Genomic DNA, 8,961 nt, shown 5'->3' on the forward strand with positions numbered 1-8,961 from the left:
AGAGAGAAAGACAGAGACTGTGAGAAACAGAGAGACAGATAGAGAACATAGTGAATGAGAGACTTTTTGGCTTTTTCTCATTACATTCTGGTCTACAAACATTTTTATCCCACAATACAGTTTTTCTTAGTCTAGCAAAAACATTGGGTGACGCGCACTGCAGTCTCACAATTTTAGGGTAATTGTTGCTAAAATATTTTAAGTTTCTCAGTAGGACTGTTCATGAAAATCCATCATTTCTGCAGAGTCCTGCACAGTCAGCAAGAGCCAACACAAGAAAGAAGGCTAAGAGCAAACAGATCAGCAACCATGACTCTCTTTGTGAGGTGAAGGGGCTGGAGAGATAGCTCCCGGGTTAGGAGCACCTGATGTAGCAGAGGATTTGGGTTCAGTTCATAGCACCCACATGGTGGTTCAAAACCTTATGTGACCACCATCCAGGGGATCTGATACCCTCTTCTGACCTCCATAGGCACCAGGCATGCTCACTGTGCATGTACATACATACAGTCAAAACGCTGAACACATAAAATAAACACACACACACACACACACACACACACACACACAGAGAGAGAGAGAGAGATCTGAAGAGGCTAGCAAAGTGCTAAAGTTTGTTCTTTAAGAAGAATGGATGAAGTGGTAGTATGTGAAAGATGAAGGCAGAAAATAATACATGCCACAAGAGCCAAATTTCTGACTTTTAAAGAGTCTCAGTGCTGTTTGTTTCTGTATTGAAATTCCAACTGGCGTTAAACCAGTAAGAGTCAAGGCTTATTTTTGAGCACCCTGACACACCAGGGTTCATGCTGTACATGCTTCTAGATAATTACAAAGTTGGGTGTCTGCCCATCCAATGAGAGTGCGTGGCTTAGTTCATTGAACAAACCCTGGTGGGAGAACAGGTCCATCCCGCACCATTGACAAATTGGCTTTTAATAAAGGGGCTCAGTTTCAGTTATAGCATTTTCTTCTTAAATGACCCTTCTCTCTTCCTTACATGTCTCTTCTGCTCATCCTATGCTTGGATCCGTGGCTTCTCTGCTTCCCAGGGTCCATCTGCAGAAGCAGCGGTTTACTTCAGTTAATTGTCATTACTGTTATGCTCTTTGTTTCTGGAAACCCACAACTGTGATTAGTTTTCGTTCCTCTTATTATTTTTATCCTTTAGTTATTTTATTGATTTTAATATTTTAGAAGAGGAATTGTTTAAAAATTCTTTCAAATTTTATTAATTTATGTGTATAGGTATTTTCCTGAATGTCTGTCTGATTGCCATGTGTGTGCCTGTTATCTCTGGAGGTCAGAAGAAGGCACTGGATCCCTGGGAACTGGAGTTGCAGACAGTTGTGAGCCACCATGTTGGTGAGGGGAATTGAACTCAGGTCCAGTCGGGCAGTCAGGGCTCTTAACCACTGAGGTATCTCTCCAGCCCTAAGGAAGAGTTCTTTGGAGACTCATGTCAATGGGGATATTTTCTTCAGTGCTTTTTATTTCTTCTCAATCTACTCTCTCAAGAATGCTTACCAAAATTTGAACATAGGGAACTTCCCAGAGACTCATACTCCAACCAAGGACTATTCATGGAGATAACCTAGAACCCCTGCACAGATGTAGCCCAGGGCAGTTCAGAGTCCAATTGGGTTACATAGTAATGTGAAGAGGGACTGCCTCTGACATAATCTGATTGGCCTGCTCTTTGATCACCTCCCTCTGGGGGGGGGGGGGAGCAGCCTTACCAGGCCACAGTAGAGGACAATACAGCCACTTTTGATGTGAACTGACAGACTAAGATCAGAAAGGAGAGGAGAACCTCCCCTATTAGTGGACTTGGGGAGTGGCATGCAAGCAGAGGGAGGAGGGAGGGTGGGATTGGGAGGAGAGGAAGGAGGGGCTTATGGGGGGATGCAGAATGAATAAAGTGTAATTGATGAAAAATTTAAGAAAAAAGGGAAAAAAATAATTTAAGAACCTTAAATGACTTTCAAAATTGGAGGAAAACATGGAGTTAGTCAATTGGCATGGAGCACGTCTCGCCCCTGGGGGTAATGGTCTCCTGAACCTACTCAGACCTCGGACACCACCACTGCTAGTTCTAGAACTGACGCAGGATGTTCCAACGAGGGGTTAAGGCTTCTCATAATATTTCCTATAAGCCCACACCTGTTTGTCTATATCCCCCATTTTTATTCATTATTAGCCAGATAGAGCCAAGTAATTGTGGTAATGATACTTGCTTTTTTGCCCAATGCTGGAATGCTAGTAAATTTAGGTATGCCCTGGTTACTCGCATGCCTCACTGGGTGCCTGTGCCCATTGATGCCCCTCACGCTATGACTCTCTTCAGACAGAAAAGGGATCTTGGAACTACAGCCACCATTGTTACTACCATCTCATTGACGGCTGTTGGAGCTACCACCAGGGCATTAGCCATGAGTCATACTGGGCAGACTGCTCAGACCCTGAATAATCATTTAGCCAATGTAGCTCATGCCTTAGTTGTACATAAAGGAATTAATGCTCAACCAAAAGGAAGCTTGATGGTGTTCAATCAGAGGATTGAGCTCTTGCAGGAGCAAATTGAAACCCTATGGCAAATCGCTCAACCTGGCTGTCAATGAAAGTATGCTGGACTTTGTGTCACTAGCATACAACATGAGAATTTTTCCTGTGCTGCAAAATCTGTCTAAACAATTGTCGAGCTATATTTTAGGTAATTGGACTGGAGAATTCGATACTACGATGGAGCAGCTGAGAGTGGCCATTGTCACAGTAAATTCTACCAGAGTGGACGCAGGACTAGCCACAGGATTATCAACATGGATTGCTGCAGCCATGAATCATCTGAAGGAATGGGCGGGCATGGGAGTGTTAGCAGGCCTTCTGGTGTTGGTCTCCTTGGTTTGCCTGTGGTATATATGCAAGATTAGAGTCTCACAACAGTGTGATGCAGCCATGATCATTCAGGCCTTTACAGCCATTAAAGCAGGACATTCTCCCCAAGCATGGTTGGATACCATAAAAAGCTAAAATGATACGCTCAGGATGCGAGGCTAAGCACTGCACTCAGGGTCAGCCGCTTTCGACCCAGAGAAGAGCATGTCTGATTGCATGCGGGTTGATGCCCCAGGTCCCGCCTCTGAGAAAAAGGTATCGGACGGGTCTGATGCTCTTTGGGTGGATGACACCTAAATGAACATCTGTACAAAGTCCCAATTTATTTCTAATATCAGAGATCAGACCTCTACTCTTGCCTGATGCGTCTAAAACAAAAAGGGGGAACTGTAGAGAGCTGCGGAATGCTATGCCTTAAAGATGGAACTGGTTTCCGCCTTCCACCTTCCTGATGGTGAGTGCTCTCTGTCACGAACAACTCCACATTTGGCTAAGGCCGAGGATCTGGCTTGCTTCCATGTATGTGGACCTATCTGCATTGCCCCCGTGGCATGCCTGGGTTGGCTACCCAGAGGCTATTTAAGCTGTGGGCTGGCTTTCCCCGGGGTCCGAGGATTGTTCAATGTTCCTGAATAAACTGCATTGAAAAAAAAAAAAAAAAGAATGCTTACCTTGTCAAAGAAAACAAAAGACCTTATCAGGAAATGAATATTTGTAGATGTGTTGAAATTAGAAAACAGTGCAATGAGTCTCAATTTCTGGGTTAGGTTGACTTCTTTTATGGTCTGTGATTGATAAATTACTTCAGGGCTATGGAACATGGTTCATTTAGTAAAATGTTCCCCATGCAAGCATGAGGACTCAAATTAGGATACTCAGCAACCATGTACAAAGCTGGGCATGGTAGCATATGCCTGTAACACCCACACCGAAGCTACAACTGTGTGTGTGTGTGTGTGTGTGTGCAGCTTGCTAGTCCTCTGGATGGCCAATCACTGAGCTCCAGACTTAGTGAGAGACTTGTCTCAAAAAATTAGGCTAAATGACTGAAGAAGATAATCTAATCTAGATCAATCTCTGGTCTCCACACACATCCATGTACATATATGTGTGCTCATGTACACATGAACATATACACATGTGTTTGTCACACACCTTGAAATTATCCTGCAAATTAGCCACAAAAACTAGTTACTTAATGATAGCTTTTCACCTAGATACAATAGCTTACTCAAGAAGTCTTTTGAGCTAAAATATACTATCAGTTTCTATAACTTCGGTTGAAGCATGATGGGTCTAGCTCTTTTCTGGTTCTCTATTTCATGGCTGTCGACAAAGGTTAGACAAAAGACCAGCTCAATTAGTTATTTCCGCAAAGTCTCTGTGAATTAGCCACCTTCCAGCCCTCGGTAAATTATGTTCCTTTTCCAGTTTCCAAGACTTTTACTGCGCGTTTCAGCATCCAGGATAACAAGAATGTGAAGGTGATAACCTAGCATCATCCAGGATAAGAGGAAATGGGTTCATGATAGCTCACAGAAGACAGCAGGTCATTTATATGCCTCAGGACTGAAATGGTTATCAACTGATTTTGGCTTTTTCATCCACAGGGGTTGTTTACTGTTGAACTATCATTACAGACCGCATTGGACTTTGGGACTTCGCACCATAATGGGAAGGTCTTGTCAGAGAGAAATCTGAGTGTGTGCAGGGCTGAGAAGGGACACTGGCCTCTGTGGTCCATAGACTTTGGAGTGCAGACCCTCCACAAACGTAACGCACACATCATTCCAACACTCAGCTGTGGTGAACAGCCCCGCTGAGGCAGAAACTATTCACCAGTACCTGTCCTCATCAGAAGCCTCCTTCAAGGACAGGTCCCTCTGAAGGCGTCTGTGTTCAGCAGAGAGATGTAGTCACACCAAGGGTCAGGGATCAGTCAGGCTGATTTTCCACGTATTGTCACCTGGGAGCAACACTCACACACCCTAAGTGCAGAGGCAAAGGATCGGGTTTCATAACACCTGTCCCTAGCTTTTATTCAAAACGTATCCGCATTAAAACACCATCTGACTTTCTGAAAGCTTGTTCATCATAAATTCCAAGGTGAAATAAAATTTTAAGTACTGAAAACCAAGAAACATCCAAAATATTTCTATCCCCAAATTTCTTCCTCATTTTGTCACAATCTGTTTAAAATAAAAGACAACTTAACCTAGATCATAAATCTGACTTTAGAAATGACGTCCTTGGTGCTTGGTCATGATCCTGAAATTGCATGAAACAATCTACACTGACCCTCAATTTCTCTTTTTGAAACACTGTGGGATGTGCAAGGTCTTTCTTACTGTTGAGGTGGAGAGATGGCGGCAGTCAAAGCTTCAGACCTCCGTCATGAACGCTTGGAATTTTAAACGACAGCAGCACACCGCTCAGATATTTTTCCAAGACCTGAAATCTGATGCCTTCTCATTTACCCAAACCTCCCACCAGAGAGGCAGGAAAGATAAACAAAACCGCAGCCCATTGGGTTGTACATATCCACAAGAGCGCAGGACCTCAGATTAGAATGGTTCATCTCTGTATCCAGTGTCTCCCAGAAGGACCTCTTGTAGGAGGAAGGAGGAAGCTCAGGGTTAGGAATTTCAGAAGATTAGGCTGAGGCGGGCTGTAACTCATTAGCAGAGCATCTCCCAGGGGTCCTCTAAACATCCTACTGCCAGCAAGGAAAGCTGAGGTCCCTGACAGCCTGGATGGATGTGAGTTAGCCCTGTGCTCCCTGGCATCACGGTGCTGTTTAGAGTAAGGGAAAAATCCAGGACACTGCCAACATCCCGCTCTAACAATTGCAGAGCTGGAGAAAAAAATTGATCCGGTATACCAGTAGTGCATTTTCTCCATTCATTTAGTTTATATGTGTCTTTAAGGTGAGCTCCTTATAGACAACATATATTTGGGCCTTATATTATTATCTACCCTAACAATCTCTGTTATTTAATTGGTGCCCCTGAGTATTAATGCAATTATTGTCATGGGATTCACAGCTACCTTGTATTTGTTTCTATTCTTTGTTCCTGTTTTTGTCTTTCACTCTTTAACTGCACTTTGTGTTTTTAAAAGAACATTAATGGTATCTGATTCAGTTTTCTCCCCTTACTAGCATATAAATTTTTTTTTAGTGATTTTTTTTCTTTAGTTTGTGCACTGGAGTTTGTAATATAAGTGTATAATTGATCCAAGTCCACTTTCAACTAACACTATATTGAATAAGAAATAACAATAAATAATTTAATTCCAAAAAAATAATTGCAGAGCTGAAGATGAGGTGGAAAGTGTCACAGCTGAGGGAGAGGGAGAAAATGAATAATGTGGCTTTTCAAATGTCTATTTATTTGGTTATTTTTATTATTTATTCTGTAGCACTGGGAATGGACCCTGGGGCCTCATGCATGACAGGCACATGTTTTAACACTGAACTCCCCTTTTCACTTTATTTTTGAGCCAGTGTTTTACTAAGTGGACCAGACCAGGACTTGAACCCACTCTGGATCCCAGGCAAGCTTTGAATTTACAATCCTCACACTTCATTATGATGAGTACCTGGTGTCACAGGATGGGGCTGATAAATAGATGCTCATGAGACTTTTTAGAAAGCATAGAGTGCCAGGTATATGCTTCAAGAAAGCGGGAGAAAGCTCTCAGCTTGGGGTTCACAGGAAGATGCTTGGGGATGCTTTTGTTTGTTTCCAGTGGCAGTGAGTATTCTAGGGACAGGCAAAACTGTTACTGAAAGATGAATTCTTTTTGACTTTTGTTCTTCCAGGCCACTTGGGGTCGTTTAATCTCCCACGGCTTATTTAGAAATCAGTATAGCAAACACCTGAGTGTGCTGAATGCATGGAGCGTGGGTGAGCAGGGTTCCGCCCTGGAGAGGTTAGAGGTCACCTACTCATGGTTCTCCACTGGCTGGGTGTTCTCTTATTCATAAAACAATGTGCTATTATCTTTACACTCCGAAATAAAATTCGTAGTTTTCCCACGTTTGTGCATCACTCTAAAATCTTAATAAATCCTTGACATAATAATGAAAAAACGAGAAAAAGAAAGCAGTTGATGATAAGACAACGTGAGTTTCAAAAATGTGGCATTTTAGGTGCCGAGTGACCTGTTTGAGGGTGACTCCTTACAAGGTATAAGTTTGGATTGAGATGGAGAAAATATTTAAATGTATACTGTCAAGACTTTCTTCAGCTTGGAGTGTGACAGAGTCAAACATAGTGATAAAGGTGTGTTTTAGCTGGAGCCCAAACACCGGGCAAAGCTTAACATGTCGAGAAAATTAATTATGCTGACATCTGACTTAGACAATTACATATTTAAGCCACACAGGATGGGCTTCTAGTCTCAGATGATAAGAAACAGGGTTGCCCTGTGTCCCTGGGGCACCGTGGTGGCTGCACAGACTCCAACCCAGGACTATTCTGCACATAACTATCCCTGTCTGGCATGCATCCCTCTTGGATGTGACATTACATGCATGTCTCACTGGGTGGGAACCACAGGCATTTTCCTGATTTTTCAAACGTTATAGTAGCCAGGTCTGAAGAGGTGTACTCTCCGCTGGCCCCCTCCACCTGGTGTAGCCCTGCTTCCTCCTTCTGTAGCCCCAGGTGCTGCTGTGTGCTCCTTCAGTGCACATCTGATGCACACACTCTTTTATGTGGTAGCCGCTGAGGCGACTCCAGCAGTCACCATGGTAGACAAGAAAGCCAAGGAAGGAGCCATGACTGAGAACAACACGTATTAACGGGCAGGTGGGCCGTTGGATCTGAGGTGCTTTTTAAAGTCAACAGGCAGACACCGCTTAGAGAACCAATGAAAGCCTGCAGTCAACCACAGGGCTTGTCTGTGAGGCAAATCAGATTCGGGTTTGATGGGCAACCAATCAGTGAGAGAGACACACCCGCATGGTTGGAAGCAGAGAACGAGGACGTGACCAAGTGTTCCAGCAGCAGACAGGAAGGGTCTACTGAACGGTGGGCCTGCTACTTTACTCGAGAATTTTGTTGCAGACCAGCAGTACGTTCTCAGTTAGAGAGCGGCAATCTGATTCCGCCACATCTCGACTGTTACAGTACAGATTTCCCTGCGTTCCCCCCCCCCCCCATTCATTCACTGCGCATGATGGAAGTGGTACAGGTGCAAAGCATACTGTGCTGTTTCCTTTTCTCCTTAAAAAAACAAAACAAACAAACAACAACAACAACAAAAATGAAACAGCTAGTGCTCTGTTTTATTTGGCATCGAAGGAGATAGTCTGGAGAGAAGTACCAGTTCTGGGGAAATGCCCCTTCTCCATCAGCGGCAAGTTCATTGGCTCTTGTCTTTGGATTTCAGTAAGTTGTTTGACTCTCACTGTTTTAGCAAAATAATCCAACAACATAAAAGTCCTTGTGTATTTTGCTTAATTGAAGAATTTCAGTGTTTTTCATTTATCTTTGTAAAACCAAGAATGATGTTTTATAACTATTTTTGTGTAGTAGCTATATACAGGGCAATGTCTTTACGTCAGGACAAATTACTTTAAAAATACTATTCTGTGTGTGTGTGTGTGTGTGTGTGTGTGTGTGTGGTACTTGTGTGTGAAAGCAAATACAGAGGCCAGATGATGTCTGGAAGTCTTTTCTTGATCACTTCTTTATCTTATTTTGTGAGATAGGTTCTCTTACTGAACCTGAGGCTTGCTGTTTTGACTAGACTGGCTGGCTAGTGAGATGGCAGAACCCACTAGTCTCTGACCTCAGAGCTGTATAGACATCAGCTTTCATATGGGTCTGTGTGTCCAAACTCAGGTCCTCACGCCTGCTCATCAAACACCTCAGCCAGAAAGCCTGTCTCGAGCCATGCTCCTGCCTTCTCAATGTAAAAGGGAAGTCCTCAGGAGGTTCAGCAGCAGGAACTGCTCAGCTAGGCTGAAGACCACTACAAGGCTCGCAGGTTTATTAACCAGGTCCTTTATGAGATCTCAGTAATGCCTTACATCCTTTCATTTGATTTTCTTCCACA

At 43.4% G+C, this 8,961-nt stretch overlaps 1 pseudogene; it reads left to right on the forward strand.

Annotated features, from left to right (window-relative positions):
• The first annotated feature begins 7,648 nt into the window (after positions 1-7,648).
• On the forward strand, positions 7,649-7,928 carry LOC110555670 (small ubiquitin-related modifier 2-like; annotated as a pseudogene).
• Positions 7,929-8,961: the final 1,033 nt, after the last annotated feature.

Source organism: Meriones unguiculatus, chromosome 20 (genome assembly GCF_030254825.1).
Source record: "Meriones unguiculatus strain TT.TT164.6M chromosome 20, Bangor_MerUng_6.1, whole genome shotgun sequence".
NCBI classification, from domain to species: Eukaryota; Metazoa; Chordata; class Mammalia; order Rodentia; family Muridae; genus Meriones; species Meriones unguiculatus.